The 20022-nt window shown below is 39.8% G+C and overlaps 2 long non-coding RNA genes across 4 annotated transcripts in view; one reads left to right on the forward strand and one right to left on the reverse strand.

Annotated features, from left to right (window-relative positions):
- The window catches only part of LOC145457025 (uncharacterized), a 335179-nt gene that overhangs the window by 6348 nt on the left and 308809 nt on the right, over positions 1–20022 (reverse strand). The gene's annotated exons all lie outside the window — the stretch shown is intronic.
- LOC145457024 (uncharacterized) overlaps positions 1–20022 on the forward strand; it is a 193845-nt gene that overhangs the window by 1444 nt on the left and 172379 nt on the right. The window contains exon 3 of one of the 2 annotated variants that reach the window (XR_013920759.1): positions 128–675. This is a non-coding gene — a long non-coding RNA (uncharacterized LOC145457024). Of the gene's footprint in view, positions 1–127; positions 676–20022 lie in introns of those variants that run through there. The other variant, XR_013920758.1, reaches the window with a different exon arrangement.

Genomic DNA, 20022 nt, shown 5'->3' on the forward strand with positions numbered 1-20022 from the left:
TATCAGTACCGGGACTTCAAAAATTGTTATATTTTTGTTACCCTCTTTGTCTTAGTAGTCTTTATAATGTCATGTCTAGGTTAGGAACTTTGCTTATTATAGCGACTTACGCATGAATTCTTTTTAGTGGAGCTGCAAGATACTCTACACAGAAGGGATGAGGACGAGAAAGAGAAACAATTGGAAGTTTGGCCGATGGTGGGAGACCACTCGTGTTACTGCATGTCTCCTAAAGAAGAATTAGACCTCCAGCAGCAATACTTTTCCATCGATAATCTTCTCATCGTGAATCATGAATGAATATACAGTTTGTTCCAATCTCGTTTTGGGGCTGTGAAGAAGCTTTTGCGATATTTTAGCATCAGGTTGTTTTGCGATAGGTATCGGTTGTACGTAAATTTACAAGCTGATATGTAATCCTGATTTACACAGACAGCATGTATGTAGGTAGGCGGTAAAATTACAGTCTGAGTGGCAAATATACAGGATAAATGTAGATTGGATATACCGGAGGTGACTGTAACATTACAGTCTGGCGTGTAAAGTGAGATTACCGGACGAATGTAAGTTCAATTTACATTGACTAACGGTAATGTTGAATTACCACGAAATGTCTGGCTACCGTGCTTCCAAACATTTCGCGGTAAATCGAGGTTTTTATTTTTTACAGTGTAGGTTTATTTGAATGATTTCACGTCAAAAAAGTAACAATTATTTAGGATTTTCATCCGCACCCTTCCTAATTTTCATCTTTAATCATCAGCACCGCATTTTTTTTCATCCGCACAAGTGCGTACTATCACGAAGGTTGAAATGAACTGATGTCGTGCAAAGCTACGTACGTTAGAGTAAATGAAGTCTTGATCGAAACACAGCATTGTCGCTAAGTGCAATGAAGTCTGCATGCTCGAAATACCAAATTATCTTTAACGTGATTTAAAGCTGAAACTATATCATTTAAGGTCGCATAAAATGTACATATTTGACGTTTCCAGAACATTCATTTTTTGCGGGCTACTCAAGTAGAAGTAGAGGTACCGCCAGAATTTCTACTCAAGTAGAAGTAGTAGCGGTGGTTCACAAGTAAGTAAGTAAGTAAGTAGGTAGGTATTCTATGCCTATCTTTGCCTAAATAACTGAAAACTGTCCAGTAGACGTAGTCTGACATCATAACTACTTAATAGGTAGTGCGTGTAGGCAAAATCTACTTCAAGTTCTTCAGAAATTAGAAGTACTTCGTTATTGACCACCTCTGAGTAATTCTCAGAGGCAAAGAAACCGACCCGGAGCCGTCATATGCAGATTACGTGAAGTATATAACAGTTACACAAAATAATATTCAAGTATCAGTGATCGTACTGTTGTGTCGCGTCCGACACATAGCCATATTCCAATGTCCGCTTACTGTTATAACTCTTGTTTTCCTTGCGTCGCATATGCAGGGCTAATACCAGACTACGACTGAAACAAGAGGGACCATAGTCCTAGTCTTTATCGTGGATAGCGTCACTGTTTCAGCGCTTCTTGACTGCCAATCATCGTATTTTCACCAATTCCATTTTCGCGAATAGAGGTATTGCTCGAATAAAACCCTAATCAAGTGAATATAACAAGGTCGTGGTTAATATGGTGGAATCATTGGACTGGCCCGGCTCACGAACGATCTCAAGGTTCAAATCCGGCCCGCGACGCAATTTGACTTTGACACCCCTTACATAGAGTTAAATCCGTCAGCAGAGGCACGCAGCTTAAACCATTTTTGGCCTGACCTTAACGGCCGTGAAAATGACTTTGCCTAACATTTAAAAATCTTGACAAACATGCATAAACTTGTTAAATAAGTATCGTTTATGAGGAGCTTGTTGTGTCTCTTCGCAGTTGAACATCTATGAGCGACACTTATACCTGAGTCCATCTTGAGCACTGTACCGTGGGCTGCCATATCTGGGATTGCAAATGAATAGTACATACTAATGAACGACTGTTTTGTTATAGATAACTAACCTAGGGATAGATACGCAACACGCTTTGTCACGCTTGCTTGCTCAGAGGTATTTAAGGCTAAGCAATCTGAATGCAACATAATTGCTAATCCTATAGCTGGCGACCCACGGGCTACAAATAGTTGAAGTTGATCTAATTCGAAAGCTACTGTCGCGCCGATTCCGAAAATATACATTAAAGTCGGGTCAGGACAATGGAACTACCCCGAAATAGCCGTCCAAGTTTGAAAAGCGGCATTGTTCTGATCAATCGCATTGACGCAGCACGGTGACCATAACAATGACGCTTGCGTCCTTTCGAATACGACCAATTTCATTTGAGCGTTCGGGTCGCTAGTTACAGGATTAGCAATTATATTTCTTTTAAATTCACCAGCAGTGAATTTCCCTGGGCAAGCAAGCGTGACGACAGCAGTTGCGTATCTATTCGTAGGTTAGCTATCTATAGTTTTGTCCATGGGTATTCCAGAAAAATATAGTTGGATTTTAATTGAAACTGAAGGCCAGTATCATTAATGAAACCGGACAGCATATAACCTCTAAGTCACAAATATTCCACTATCAATGTTCTTTCAGAAACTTGGTCTTTTCTCAGCTATATCAGCGACATTCATTGGTAACAATTTTCTTCTGCATGCCCAACATTATCTGTCCTATATATACATAAATTCAGCCTCATGAAGTGACTTAAATTTTTATTCCATGACTCATTTCGTTATAATAGTTCAGAATGTGACATCGAAAAACTGTTTGACAAGGTCTATCCATAATGCATATTTATCCTCATCAGTCATCATCATCCGCAAACTAATTCAAACGACAGAAACCTGACATGTACAAACGCCACAAAATGAATATATTTGGTGACTCGAGACTGACTTGTAATTGGAAATTTGAAATGACTTTGCTTGCGAAGAATTTAAATTTTCAAAATCATTGGTGATTCTTTGCTGGCAGTTTTGCCTGCATTCACACAACAGCAAGAACGAAAGACACTACATGTAGCAAGTAAGTTAATTAAGAGTAGTCAGCACAGCCATCAGTTATTTCCTTCAACGAAATATATGTTAGGAATGCATCGATATCTGATGTAAAAAAATCAATCAGGCGTACGGAATCTATCTTTATTCTTGATTTGTTACTTATTGTATCATAAAGATCAAATCCGTCTGATTGGGGTATTGTCTACTTCAGGGCTGGCCAACCTTTTCAGCCAAAGGGTCACATTCGCTTGACGAACTGTTGCGCGGGCCACTAGCCGCGCGAAGCGCGAAAATTTTTTGAAGTTCACAGGTCAATAATATTGTCACCTGACTATATTGCGGGCCTGCTGTATATCGCTGGGCTCAGTTTGCAAGGACTAGGTAATCGGCGTCTGGACATATCGATATCGAAAGTTTCGACCGACATGCGTCAATCATTTTGTGCCTAGGTTTCATAGTCGACGGTCTTTCTGCGAGTGCAAATGCAGCAAAGTCGCATATGTTGAACGACACTCTGTCTCGTAATCGCGAATATAGGTAGATTCAATCTGATACATAGGCGTTCTTTCATTTTCACAAAGGGGCAACAATATTAAAATCAAGAAATCGAGTGACAACATGTTGCGCGCAGCGTGCAGAAATTTTTACTTTTGATAAATATATCGCAAATTATTCTGCTTTATTGTAGTGTACGAAGATTTACCAATATGTGACAAAACTTTACCAATGCGTCGGGACTGATATTTTAGTCATCACATCTCAAGTGTTGCGGCCAGACTAATCAAATTTTTGGTTGGCCTCACAAGTTCACAATCTGTGCAATCCATTTTTGATAACATTCGAAATTTCGGAAATTACCTCGCGGGCCACTCAAAACCTTCTCGCGGGCCACATGTGGCCCGCGGGCCACGGGTTGGCCGGCCCTGGTCTACTTGTTGTAGAGATTAATTACGATTGTCAATTCAATATTTTCCTCAATCAATACAACTGTTGTAGTAATTTAACTATTAGTAATCAGTTTTCATTATTCCACCTCGTCTGCGTATATAAAGCGCCTCTTGAACATTTAAGTGGGATATTTGTGATGACGCTTAACTGTGAATCGGGCTTGGTACTCGCCACGTTTGATAGTACGTTTATTGGACGCTCAACGTTGGAGTGTCAGACAGTTGAATTGCCCCTGCCGCAACTTGATAATTCAATCATGGCATGAAATTTTTCCGGACTCTCAGCGATTCATCACATTCAACATGATGAGTAGCCTTCAGTGGCTGGATGAACTACATGTTCATCGCATACAATCCCCGCCTAATCCCCCGTGAGATGATATTAATATATGTGTGGACGACAGTTTGTATTCACTAATTGTCAATCGACACCAACCTATTGCTATTGAACTAACTTGTAACCAGTACATTAATGAAAAACATTGCAACCACACAAGGATCTACAGGGACGGCTCTAAAAACGACCACGGATGTGGCGCAGGATTCTTTGTCGAGAGTGATAAGTACTCTTTTAATGTCGCACTCCCACAACAAGTGTCCGTATTTACTGCGGAGCTTGTCGGAATATTGAAGGGTCTCTTATGGGCTGACAACAATCTTCGCTCACAAAGTAAAATAGCTATTTTTTCAGACAGTTTAAGTACCAGTGGGTCATAGCCAATCGTCAGTATGAGAATTCTTTAATCACCCAAATTATTCTGTCTTGCAGAAATCTGTCACGATGCAACATAACTACGCATATAATATGGATTCATGGGTACAGAGGAGTGGGTCGAAACGAGCAGGCTGATTAGCTAGCCAGAAGTGCAGCGGGCCCGACCCCAGCTCGTGAGATCGAACAAATCTCGCTGTCAATCAAGGAAGTAAGATCACAAATCGCCGAACTCTGTGAGGAAAGATGGAATGATGAATTCAAGGAATCAGATGATTATTCGCAATATCGCGAGATATTCGCTTCGCAAACAATCATGCCAAGCTGCAGCATATCCTCACGAACAATCTCATCAATTCTGATGAGATTGCAGACGGGCCACTGTAGACTCCACTGGCACCTTCTCAGAATCGGATGTCACGAGAAGGGTTGATGCGATACGTGCGATATCGACGAGACGGTCGAACACTTCTTAATTGATTGCGAACGCTACTCGACCCACCGCGATCACTTGAAGACGACAGCGGCGAATCTATAGGCATACCGTTTCAGCCCACAAAACTGTTATCAGACCCCCGGATTTTACTACCAGTGGCTGAATTCGTTATCCTCACCGGCAGACAGTTGTGACGCTAATGGATTTGTCAGACTCTTGAGACCTGGTGTAGAAGCCCATAGTAGCCGAACACCATATGTACAATACTAGCAGCAACAACAACAACAACAACAACAACAACAGTTGAATTGCAACAGTTTTGCGTCAGCGTATCTGATAATTAGATAGACTTCTGCGCCTGGGAATAGACAATCAAAGCCACGTAGAAACAATTCACAATTAATTATTATTAACGACTGAAGAAATATTCCTGGCAAGCGTGTACACTACCTTCAAGAGGGCGGCGCGCGAATTTTTTTCAAAGTTAATGGATGAATTTTATCAATAAATATATTACTTACATATATTGGGGGTCACCTCTGTACCGGCAAGGACAGAATTATTCGGCGTTTAGGCGTAGCGATATCGCCGGTGCTAAATGCAAGAGATCAAATGACTCTAAATCATGCGAAGTGCCAAGGAAAATTTATAGTCAAATATATCTGCTACGAAATATTCTACTTTATGGGAATGTACGAAGATCTGCGATAAATGTGACTGGCCTCTGGTTACGCCAATGCGTCGGAACTGATGCTTTAATCATCATCAAATTTCGCGGTCAGGCTAATCAAATTTTTGCGGGCCTTGCGATTTTAGCTGATGTTATAACTAATTTCGAGAATTACCTCGCAGGCCACACATAGCCTTCTTGCGGGCCACATTTGGCCTGCGGGCCACGGGTTGGCTGCCCCTGATTGATCTGTATCGATATACTATATAATAACAGTGATTGGTGGTACATAGAATTCCTATTGCAAATCCTTCGAAAGCAATTGTTTTCATAATGAAGAAGTTGGAGTCGGAGTCAAGGTCATTTTCACAAACTCCGATTCCGATTACAGTCAGTATTTTTTCCACGACTCCGACTACGACTCCATCAAGCGAAGATTAGCCAAACTCCGACTCCAAATCCACCGACTCCGACTCCACAGCCCTGATGTGTACAGCTGATGTACTACGATATACACACCTCTGACTATCTGCTGCCGGTATGTCTTTCCTCTCTCAATAGAAGAGAGTATATTCAAATGCTGCCGTGTGGAGGAATGTCAAAAAGATGCATCATAAGAATGGGGGCATGTTTGGAAGCGAGGCTTCTTCCATGTACGATCCAAAACAAGCCAATGTCAGCCGTGCAACCAATACATGAGTACCATGAACATGATAGACAGGTTGTGCAAAGCAAAAGGGAGAAGCATGTGGCCTTTATATGACTACATATAAAAACAATTTGAAAAACACATGTATTTTATTGCAATATCTCATCTCTAGCTGCAAGGCCGTTTCCAACTGTTAACGTCACAACAACTATAAACCGGTGACATGTTCAACAATACAGATCAAGTAGTAAGGAGAATTGCCCCATGGATCTTTTGGACTTTTCGGCGAAAGAAGATTACGATGAAGATGACCAAAATTGTTCAAAACAGTATTTTATGTTCTAAACCAGGGGTCACCAACACGCGGCTCGAGAGGTCATATTTTGCGGCCCGCGACCTGATTTGGAAGCTCGGAAGAACGCTTAGTAAATCATTTTAAAATGATGAAATTTATTTCGGTTAAAATATATTGTTGTTGTTGTTCAAAGTATTAAGCTATTCGCCTGTGCCCAATATCACTATTCCCCACTAGCTGATAAGGCTTGGGCAATGGTAATGTCATTCCATGGTGTGATTATTTGCTGATATGAATGGGCATATTGCCTTTACGGCCCACCACTGCTAAGACCGAGACGCTTAGAAAACGACTTTCGGCAACCCGAAAGACCATTAAGCTTTACGTGGAGATAGTTTCCCAGGAAGTACTGTGTTCAGCTAACCCAAAAATCGATTCTTTAGTCCAGAGGTGGCCAATCTGAGGCAGTAGAAGGATAAGTATGCGGCCGTCGACACTTATGTCGAGTGGGATGTATTGCCGGTCGTCAATATACAAATTGGATTTACGAATTCACTCCCTATTTAATGAGAGGTTTGAATTATTCCTAAACTTTTCTTCGCGCTAGGCGCGGTTCAATGCGAGTTGATATTTGATTTTAGTATAGTAGTGTGTCCTTTGTATTCTGAGCTCCCAGTGCAGATGCACTGAGCAGAGGAAAATGATGCGCCACATAAAGAAATACCAATTTGTAATCGTGTTCCCCTCATTACGAAGGAAATTTGTTTCTGGCAGGCCTACGTTTAGGGGAATGCAATATCTTTTCACTATACCGACAATCCAGATGGGATGTCAGGAACTAACAGCATGCAATAAAGGGTTTCAAAAACAATTGGCCCTCCCAAAGAATCAGACCATCATTAATAACTTTCCCTAAATTTTCGAAGATATCCCCTTCATCAACTCTACCGGTGAATCTTATCACATTAGCCGAGAAAGGATAGATATTTGATATTAATATGCGAACCTATACTAATATTAAAGACTAAATTCACTCAAAAACGTGAAAATATTTTCGCGCTTCGCGCGACTATAGAACAGATCCTAATGGTTCTATTGAATTGTTCATAACAGACCACTCACGATTTCGCTTCGCATACTAAGCCGATATGAGTAAATAGATTATTTCGGAGTTTACCGCCAATGGACATGAACAATTTAACGTATGTGATTGGCCTTCAGCTGGTTCATTAGGACTATGCACTGGATTGCGGCCTTATAGGCTACTAATCGAAATGCGGACGTGAATATCAAAAAGGTTGGCCATATCTGCTTTAGTTTCCGAAGAGAGCTGCCAGGTATCTTGCGCAGCTCGTAGTTCAAAATAGAATGAAAGTGATGATCATCATTTTTGTTGTATTTGTATTTCTTCAATAAGTTTTTATTTCTTTTGTGGAAACCATGCTCGTCGCCCAGAGACTGACGTAAAGTTATCAAAACGTGGTTGTTAAACTCCGTTGCCTATTTTTATCTCAATATTGAAGTCATGCGGCCCGCGGCCTCTACAAATTTTGAAAAGTGGCCCGCGACCCGTTTTGAGTTGGCGACCTTTGTTCTAAACCAGGGGTCGGCAACCTTTTGCTAGTCGCGGGCCAGATTTCGGGTGTACTGCCTTTTGGCGTCCAGATTTTTCTTAGTACTATATTTTACGCTCACTTCGGTATATTATCCTACATTGCTGCAATCTCAATCATACCAATCTGAAGACACATGTATTCACACTTCAACGACACAGAATAATTGTGACAATTGACGCAGCTTGCTTTGTGAAAGGTTTTCCACTTCTGGTAACAAGTCAGATGAAACAAGAATCAGACCCTATATTCAAATTGGACGTCCGAAATACGTGATCTTAGCTTGCTCTTCGTGAATTTCATTGTTCAAAACTATTGTTCACATGCCTACGTGCTTCCAAAAATCGATGCAATTTATTTTGCATTGCTGGTCAAGCTGGGATAAAGACCAATTTCAAGAACGTACGCTTTGTCAAAGTCATGCAGCGATATGCTCTTTGTATGAAATTTGTCATTCAATTCAACTGCATCGCATTTCAGAAAGGCCCCTTTGAAATTTTCAGGCAACGGTATTGGCGTCCACATTAAACAGAGTACTGAATACGGCCGTAAACCAAACTTTACGCTGATTGGTCGAGAGAAAATGGCCATGGATACGACGCAGCAACGGAGGACGCTGCACTTACTTCAACATATAGTCGGCACTACGATGTATTCTTATAGCCGTGTAGACTGTATAAAAACGACAAGATTACAGTTAAATGTTTATTTCTTCATCAATAATGAAATTAGGAAAGGAAATAAAATATTTAATAACATATACTGAAATATAATGCCGAAATACGACTATGTTTATGAATGCAGTGCCACCAATGGCAATGAACCGGGGAAGAACAGATCTTTCCATTCATTTTCTTCCAACGCAAAGGACAGAAAGGCTTGGAAAGGCAGAGTATAAGAAGGCAGGACTATTTGTGGCATACATTTGGGCCTGAATTTGATGCCAATAAGAGTGATTTACTTGTAATTATCTAGCAGCAGTCAAATAAAAACTCCTTTCCTGTGATTTCTGCCCAAGTTCAAATTTCATGAACTCATTGCATGTGCTGTTACGATACTTCAAGCACACCAGTGCAGATGAGGTCTACTCAGCTAGAATCACTCTATCATGTGAAGCACCCAGATATCCATATGGAAAAAGAACATGACCATGACCAATCTTTGCTACATTCACATGCGTGATGCTTAGTAAGTCTTGAATGGCGCTTTCTTCGTGCAATAACCCCCACAATATTGCTGTCTTGTTCCCCTCAAAGCAGTCCAAAACCCTACCAAAATTGCTACTTGTGAGTCGAAGAGCCCTATGTATTTACCCCATTCTGCACATCCTCTCTGTTCTGATGTTCTGTGGGCTTAGGTAGCTAATCTGCATATGACTGACTTCGTTGGCTTCTCACCCTAAGATTCCGGTGATGGATTTGAAGATTTCATTTCAAGGCTACACGATGGCGATTCTAGATCAGGATCACCAGATGACAATGTAAGATTTGCATGTGCAGCATCCACAACATTGCAGGAAGACAGTTGACACGGCATGGAGTTCAGGGTACGCCTCTTTGCAATGCGCATAATCTTCTGCTTCACCACGGAGATTGCGACTGGGAATCGCACCTCTCTTTAGACGTGACTGTATTGGTATATCTATAATGCACTAGCAGCAAAATCTTCCTTGCAAAATCGGTAGGAGCAAATTATTATTATTATTATTGTACACAGCAGTGGTGCTTTTAGCCTGTTTAAGGCTTTGTGCTCCACGACATGACAGTATTCGAACTGACCAATGCATTTATTCTTGTCTCTGACATTCTTTCCACTCTCTCATGCATCGGCTCGCGATTCATCGGCTCTTTAGCTGCCGACTTGTAGCTCGCCTCACTGTGATTTCTGGGCTTTTTAAGTCAGTGCAACTGCAGTGAGGTCGGCGATGAGGAATAAATGAAGCTTGTGGAAGTAGGCTTGAAATCCTGCCTTCTTACTCTGCATTCCCAAGCCTTCCTGACCTTGGCGTTGGAAGGAAATGAATGGAAAAATCTGTTCTTCCCCAGTTCATTGCCATTGGTGGCACTACATTCATAAACACAGTAGTATTTCGGCATTATATTTCAGTATATGTTATTAAATATTTTATTTCCTTTCCTAATTTCATTATTGATGAAGAAATAAACATTTAACTGCAATCTTGCCGTTTTTATACAGTCTACACGGCTATAGGAATACATCGTAGTGCCGACTATATGTTGAAGTAAATGCAGCGTCCTCCGTTGCTGCGTCGTATCCATGACCATTGTCTCTCGACCAATCAGCGTAAAGTTTGGTTTACGGCCGTATAGTCAGAATTCATTTTGTAGAGAAGGAATGTCGGAAAAGCGGGTGTCATTCAGTAGATAAATTTCGTATCACAGTTACATGTGTAGTGTTTGTACTAGGTTTTCTCTCCTCCAGTATAGGAAAGTGAGCATAATTTTCTTTGTACTGTTGACATTTCCAGAGTCACAGATTTGTTTTGAATGCGCCTCAACATCTCATATATATAGTTGTTTTCCCCCTGAAGTTGCAAGTTCAATTTGTTCAGATGTGACGTTAAATGTACCAGGAAAGCAAGATGATATAGCCATTTTCGATTACAAGATTATGAGTCAGCGATATTTGTATTTTCGAGGAAAGTTGCTATTGCATTTCTCTGTTCATACACTCGTGTAAGCATTGCTGCTCGACTCAATGAGCGAACATGACAGATATAGGCCTACATGACATCGCCATATTGATTCTCTGCTTCTAGTAATATCTGGCGTAACTGATTCAGTTGATGAGACAAAAATCATATTAACAGTTTTCACCATTGTGGCCAAAACACTATTCAGGTTTTTTGTCTTGGCACACAATGCCTTCTGGAAAATAAAACTATAGACAGGATAACTAACATACGGAGGCTAGTTATCTATAATGGAATAGTTTGAGATCCGTCATTGGGTCTGAAATGCTCCAAGCGCTTTTGAAGCAAAGGATGAACACCTTTATTGTCACACCCCATTAGAGTGATTACCCCTTTAAAAAAGCATGGAACACCTTCGGTTGCGAGATACACCCGATTGATAAGCACTGATCCAATCTAGTCTATCTCCATCTCCTACTTTAACCACCTTCGTTTTATGGCGTAACAATAGAGTAATACGATGTAGGCTACTATTATATTATAGAAATTAAACATGGAACGGCAACGACCGATTTTGCAGCTCCGTTCCGCTTCGCTGAGGCTGGAGTGGAGAATTGTTTTGCGTAAGCGACTGTAGGATTTCTGGCAGTCCAAAAGCGGTCTTCCCGAGCGCATAAATTATTGAATCTGGTCTTGATCGAAAGCTAGTGTTGTACCGATTCCGAAAATATAAATTAATATAATGATCAGGCACTGATCCACCTAGAATCCGTCCTCAAAGTCTGTAATATAGGCATTGTTCGAACAATCGGAGAGTCGCAACGGGTCATTGTTATGGCCATTGTGTTGCGGTTACCTCGATTGTTCTGAACAATGCCGATATTTCAGACTTGGAGGACAGATTCTAGGTGGATCAGTGCCTGATCAATATTTTAATCTATATTTTCGGAATCGGTGCAACAGTAGCTTTCGATCAAGACCAGATTCAGTAATTTCTGCTCTCGGGAAGACCGCTTTTGGACTGCCAGAAATCCTACAGTCGCTTACGCAAAACAATTCTCCACTCCAGCCTCAGCGAAGCGGAACGAAGCTTCAAAATCGGTCGTTGCCGTTCCATGTTTAATTTCTATAATTATATCGTAGCAATGCCGCATTTTTTTCATGCAGCGCTACACTGCAGATTGAAACTCATCATGAAGCGGCGGGACCATATTCTTGTGATAACTAATTATTATGTCGCGGGCCGGACGATTTCTATCGCGTGTGATTCAGAATTCTACTATGCTTTCATTGAATGCGTGACTGAGTAAAACTCAATAAACTATATTATAATTGAATGTTTACGTTTTGACGTATTGCATTCATATTTTATGAGTGTATTGCTGTAGTGTTCTCGTGAACATAGATAGTCTGAAAGCAATGGGTCTTTGGTAAAGTTATATGGCCGAAAACATCTAATGTTCACTAATCCAAATATACATCAGGGATATCTAGAACTTCTAGATATCTAGAAGTTCTAGATATCCCTGATATACATAATAGAATATCCATGAAAATACGCATAATAGAATATCTGGCGAATATAGTCTTGCATAGACATCATAGTTTTCGAATTCATAGTTTTCGAAACTTATGTATAATCTGAATTATATTTATTTTTCGAAAGTTAGTTATTATAAAGTCTCAGAATTTAATCATCTAACGTATAATGAATGTTATTTATTTCTCGGAAGCAAGTTATTCAATACATATTGCTAAATACACATGGAAAATCGGCATTGAAATTCACAAAACATTAGAATATCTGGGTGTGGCAATGGGTGTCATATAGGCGTGGTAATTAGGGTGACGTGGCTTTAGGCGTCCTGTAGGCGTGGCCATTAGGATGACGTGGCGTAATTTCATTGGCCTGCAACAAAGTTCCTTAGCCTCACTACTACTACTTCGGGCCGTAGGTTGCCGACCCTTGTTCTAAACCAGTGGTTCCCAAACGGTGGGGAATTCCCCACTGGTGGGGAATTTCGGGATTTCTGGTGGGGAATGGACTCACTTTCTCACAATCTTTACAGTAATATTCTCCTTTATTGAATGTAGTTTTGAAATGCCGAGCGAATATTTCATAGCTCATTTGCAATTCAGCGATTCATACCATCAGTGCCTCCAATTAGCGAGGATCGCCTGGATAGCGACACGCGATCTTCAGAAATGTTTTTATTCATTTGTACACCGTCATCGGTCACGAAACGTAGTGATAGAAAAATTCTGATTCGTTGTAATAAGAGCTCATATTGCTAACATGTATTCAAGGGAGATCATGGACTCGCTAATTTATAGCACATCCTAACTTGTTACAAGTGAAATTACATATTTATGTTATTTCAAGTTCTTCTAGTATTGTGCGAAAGTGTAGTTTACGGTGGTTTATATACATATCGCCCTCACGACTTCATCAACATCAGGAAGTTTATCTGACCCATGTATTATTCGGCATTTACGTGTGTAAATTGATGCTTCCCGCAACATTTGGAAAACTTTCAAACCCCTCCTATTTTTATGTTGGCTGCGCGCCAGGGTAGATACATATATTTACGGAGGTGCGTTTACGGTTACCAGTTCACCGCTGCGTTAATTTTATTGTGTGCTGACCGATTCCTGGGATCTTAACAATCACCAATAGCACGTACTATTTACTAAGCGAAATCTTGCAAAATTTTATTGGAGGTAACACTTTGAAGGGTAGATATGGATATAGAGATTTTAGGTGGGGAATGAAGGCTCGGAAGAAATCGGAAGTGGGGAATTAGGATAAAAAGGTTGGGATCCACTGTTCTAAACCATCCTTTGGATCACAAGCATCGAAGTTTCCTGGTAATTTTTCAAACCTGAACAACCCTAGTATACAGAATTTAAGATTGCAATTGCAATTTATTTTGAATTAAGCCGTTACGGTTTAGAGCAGGGGTCGGGAGCCTTTTTCGTCCGTAGAGCCATATTGGACTTCTTTTATTTTATTTAAAACCCACAGAGCCATACAAGTAAATCAACTTGAAAATTGAAAATTCGTGACGTCATGGTAACATTGATTCGAACTATCTATACATGAGATTCGTCGTTTGTGCCCCATTTTCTTGTAAAAACTCGTATCAACCATGCTTGTTGCCGTATCTGAACATGCGAAACATGAGTTAAATGGATCTTTTGCACGTTACATCATTTTAATCCAATTACATTAGAGCCACATGATATGTTTCGTAGTTTAACAAATGACATTTCCAACAGACGTAGGTAACGGCAAAAGTCGGAATGTAATATATACACGCCTTGCACAGATGCGTACTTTGGTATTGCATGGCATTACTGGTGTCTTCGCAATCTCGGTTGATAATGGCGAGGTTCTAATCTTTCATACAAAATTTGAGACTTTCGTCAGTTATACGAGAACCTATGTTCGTCGTGATGCTCGTATTAAATGCGACAATCCATGATCACATGCGTAGGTGCAGTCAAACATGGTCAGATTTGTTACTAAAGCAATAAATACCCACTGTAGAGTGTGATACATCAGGCATGTGAGGTCAGGGGTGTCAAGTGACGCAGAACCTCACTTGTCGTCACGTTGAGTGATCAAATATTGTGAAACCCTAAATTACTATTGGTATTTTCTATCGATGTTCATCAATGACTAGATTTCCAACATTTTCACTCTCAAAATCATGCAATTTGCATATTTATTGTTCGAAAATATTGCGCGCGACAAGAGGTAAGGCTGAGACCAGACGGGCCAAGGCTCGCTATTGATAGCGCCATTCATAATAAATGATATTAATCGTATGTAACAAATGCACTGATTCCAAAAATCTGATTTTGATCGAATCTTAATTCGGCGTTAACATACAGCGTGGCTCTACACGCTACATTTTGTTGTCGATACTGACAAAGCTACTTACCAATAAAGAACGTGGATAGCTATGGCGTTGTTTGTAATGAATTTATAATTGTGAATGTCACTTCCACAGCAGTTCATTTCTCACCTTAGATCAAGAAGACAATATGTACTGGAAATCCGCATTTTCAAGCGTTCTTCACAATCTCGGCTATTCTTTTTGAACAAGACACGTGTCGTGCAATCCAAGATATGAAGTCGGGTACATCGAATTCGCGAGTGATATTGATCGCCGGCGCGACAGCAACTGGAATTTAAGGATTTTGGAAAAGGGGTCTGAAACGCTAACCCTGAATACGGCATTGTATTTACGTCTCAAAGACATGTTTCTACCACTACGAGAATAATTATTGCGGCCGCGATGAAAACTGTAATAGAAGTTGCTGCAATATGGATCAGTTCAGTACAAAAGTAAACTTTTGGCAAATGGCCATGTCTTATACCCAGAAGAGCAATATATGGCTCGCAAGCCAAATAGGTTCCCCAACCCTGGTTTGGAGGTTCCTACTTTGAACTTGTTCAGTATCTTCCAACACCGGAAGCATTTTAGCTCCAGCGTTGATAGAGTTGGATAGGTTTGCGTCCTGACCGTCACATTCGATTTTTGAATCCCTCTCTATAGTCTAGTGTAGGAGGTGACGTGGGTCTCTTACTGCGCGACACCACCGGTAAGGAAACGACGGAAACAATGGATGAGTCAGAATTATTTTACGATGAAGGAAAAACAATATCGGGATATTTGATACAATAATACCCCACTTCAATTATATTGTAACAATACTTGGATAAAGGTATAATCGGATTAAAGTTGTGCGGATACACCATTCTTCCAGCTATATCCACATAATTATTCTAAGTGGCAATTTCGACAGTTCTGATGTAAAGTGTTTACCGTTCATAACAATTAGAAGGTATAATTCGAGACTTTTGGATACAATATTGCATGATCATTTTATATAAGCGAAAATTCAATCATTCAATTATGAGGGGCTAGTAGAGTTCTGACATTATCATTAGATTTTCGGAATCAGTGCGTCAATATCATTTCATTATTACCAATTATTACAAATTCCGAGCTGTTTATGATTAATTGCACCATCACAGGCTCACCTGTGCCTCATCTAACCTCGGACTATATTTTTAAATTATAATTATGATCTGTGATTTCATCTGTAAATCAGTCTTAGAATTTGTCATGGATGAACACCCCCACATGATATCCTTGAATAAATCAGGAATCGCATTTTAAGCCGAAGTTCATTTCCGCTCATGCATCAGAGTGTTAACTAATTCAAACGTATTATGTATTCTGTTCCTGTTGACACAAGTAACCATTCATTTTGTCAGAATAGTAAATATGTTAGCAAACAAAATTCCTCTAACAAGCAAGGTATCATATCAAACGCACATGTGTGTACTGTATATTGCTGTGGTATATCAGGACATAATTGACCTCGATTCGCACGATACCTAGGTAATGTACATTAGACGTCAGCGCAAAGTAAACAAGGTATTATGCAACAATGATTTTATATATATATATTCTTCACTATAGCATACGGCAGATCACAGAATACCGCACGCTTTTTTATAATGATGTATGGACAACAAAAGTTTATTTAGTCAAAAACATTTATTTCTGGCTAATAATGGATCAATTACAGTGAATAAATCATGCTTGCTGGGATTTGAAATGTTGGTGTGCTGGGAATGAATGGATTTCAATTAGTTGGGAGTTGACAAGCATTTGACTCATATTTTCAGGTTTCGCACCACATAAACGCACCTGTATAAATAGCTCATACAAACGCAGAAACGAATTTGATTTGCTCAGTAGACATATTGTGTCATATGTACGTATGATTTACAAAATTTGTATCATTTAAGGCAGTGGTTCTCAACCTTTTTTTAGACACGCCCTTCTTTTGATAGTGAAAACTTTCGCGCCCCCCTTATCGTCATATCACAAAATCCAAGCGGGATGCTAGCAACCATAACAGATTGCTTGAGGGCATGGAAGGTTATGATTGATGAGAGAATTAAAAATATGAAATTTGGTCTGTATATAGAGAAATACGCGTGAACTGGAGGTAAATCGCGCGGAGCGCGAAAATTGTTTTCAGTTGACCGCTTCTTTGCGCCCCCTTCGATGCTTTCACGCCCTCCACCAAGGGGGGCTCGCCCCCCAGGTACAGAACCACTGATTTAAGGGAAAGCCAAATGTGCCCCTATCTTACCTATAGCATAGCATACTATAGCGCTGTAGGTACATTGCGAAGATCGAGAGAAAACGCAGTATTGCTTCATTTTATTTACGACATGAAATGTTGAGTGGCTGGGAATACTGTCGGATCGTCGTTTATTCGGGATTCAGTAGTCAGAGGCTGCAAACCTGAAAATCCTCAAGAACGAGCCTCACAAAAACCATATGGCTACGTAGAATTTGCGTTACTATATATCAGGAGTTGGTAAGGTACGGCTATAGCTTTAACTATAGCCATGGCTGTATATAGCTCTTCCAATGATAAGATATAGGCCTAGTTCTCTGATAAAATTTTAATTTGACACCTAATTCACTTCGTATTTAGTAGTATTGCTGCAATTCTGTTGTAAAATGTCATAATGGCCAAAATCCTTTTTCTTGTAGTAGCTGAGACAATTCTATGTGAAATCAAAGCAGTGGCCTATCTGGGGCCTCTCTTTTCAAAAATCCTAAAATTAATGTTACTCATTAACTGCTGATATTTGCTCTTTTATTGGACCAATAAAATAGTTTTTTTTCTGTAGAGTGAAAGTACGATATTTTCAATTTATTTTGGCGTCTGCATCAAAAAAATCCATTTCGATTCGAATGTGATAGGAAGTTTGTCTACGTGTGAAAATATAGTCGATGTCGCGCTGGCAACCAACATCTTCCGCAAATTTGCGTTACCCAACATCGTACACCTGGGAATACTGAATTTCATACATCGTTGATTATTCGACGAGGAAAGCAGACATTGGGACGCATGTGTACAATAGAGCTGTTCAAAAACAACTCTTTTTTTCCCGATTCTAGCCATTCAATTATTAAATTGTCGGGTTATCCTAAAAAACGCTGCACACCAAATTTGGTTCAATTCTTACAAGTATAAGACTCTGCAGATCGAATTAAAAATTTTGATTTATTAGGGAAAATTTTTAAAAAATTCAAATTTTTCTGTCAACCCCATGAATGTTGAGCTGTCTTTAAAGATATTGGAAAGCAAGTTTGACTCAATTCCAACTAGTAGAAGCGGAGTTATTTCAGTTTTTTGTTGATAATTCTCGCAATATCCTTGATTGTTTTTGAAGAGCCTAGTGTACAATAGTCTTGACCGTAAAGTTGCTATCCCTGTTCGGAGGATCTGAATGAACCGACCGGGACTACTTGTAGAAACATTGAGGTAGGGCGGCCATCGTTGTTGTTTGTAGGTGTCTTCATGGTGTATATCAACTATCGTCATTTAAACGAAGTCGCTATTTTTTATTATGGTTCCAGCTGCCTACTTGAAGAACGGCTCAGTTCTAGGCTTTTAAGACACCGCCTGCGTGGATTAGATGGCAAGGAGGAGTGAAGATGACCCACTGACCCATGTCAGGGATTCTGGAGTTCACTTCGGTCGGACTCAAACCCGCTACCTTTTAGCGTTGCAGCTGTAGATCACATAACTACGCTATCTTGCCTCCCAGCCATACCATTGGGCGCTGCACAGATTCCTTAGAAAATCGTTAAAATGTAATAAGCGTGTTGTATAATATATAGTATAATCGCTCGCCGCTTTTACAGATGTATACGATTGTTGCTTTTGCCTTAGAATTTACAAGTTGATTGCGGTATATCATACTAACCCTCGGAACACTCACGCTGTTTTGCAAGCCTTCGTAGAACCCCACATTGTCGCTGAGTCATAAAAAATCCACCACAATACCACAATACACATTTAACTACACAATTGATATATTACTATAGATTGTTGGTGCGCAGAAGGAAAATTGCATCAAGAGGGAGCGGTAAAAGAACAAATACACCAAAATATGATTTCCTCACAAAGCGAAAACATTGTAATTAAAATTCATTGCGAACATCCTGTTTCTTTTCTGATAACAGTTCAGAAATGCGAGACTTGTCATCTTATTGATTGGTCGCCACGCAAGCGGAATGCTAGTTGCTCAATTACAAATAATCTTCTAAATAGCTGGTTCGTGGTACAGAACTTGAATATAGCTTTCAATACAATATCCATTGTATAATAATATTTATTAAACTCGAAGACTTTTCGGGTGCCTCTTTTCAAGAGTTAACGGCACACTAAAGGGATTTAAACAGAGTTAAAAGCAAAACCAAAAAGATAAAGTATGACGCAACAATCAAAATCACAAACCATGAAATTCGCATTGTACCAATGGCAACAATAACAAACTATGAAGTGTGTGTACATGTGGTGTAGGGGAGATGTGGTACCGATGGATCACTGGGACCGAAAATACTTCAAAAATTCTCCATGATAATTCCATGATTACACTTCGTGAATTTGTCTACAATTACATGTGACAGAATCTTTTCTCACATGCAAAAAAATTCGACCTGCGTGAGTTGTGGGGTCTGTGACGAATGATTTACGTTTTAGGGGGTGTAAAGTAAATTTGGATCTACATTTGCACTTTCTATATCACCTTTCAGACTAACAAACCCGCATTAATTTTTGATGTGAAGTATAGGGCTTGTATCAGGGTATATAATGGCACATATTTTTTGAATCAAAACCATTCTCGCGTGGACTATTTTCAAGTCAATTACAATATTTATGGGGTGGGAAACCAATTGTACCATAGCCAAATCAAGCAAAATAGATGGACCAACTAATCACTTAACAACAGAAACTCGCCTACGTATATATAGACTGTAAATCATAGTTACCTGTGGTGTTTTATCGCTATTACGAGGTATTTGAAAGTCAAAATGGCGATTTGCGGGTAATATGTATCTGGCAATAATTTTGTAACTTTAGGCGTAAATCAAAACATGATTTTAGGCCAACATTTGAGTTGATATAATCTATTTTATTCTTGAAGGTCGCGACGTAACATTCTTCGTTG

This window comes from Botryllus schlosseri, chromosome 15 (genome assembly GCF_051294905.1).
Source record: "Botryllus schlosseri isolate E-star chromosome 15, Bs_hap1, whole genome shotgun sequence".
Taxonomy (NCBI): domain Eukaryota; kingdom Metazoa; phylum Chordata; class Ascidiacea; order Stolidobranchia; family Styelidae; genus Botryllus; species Botryllus schlosseri.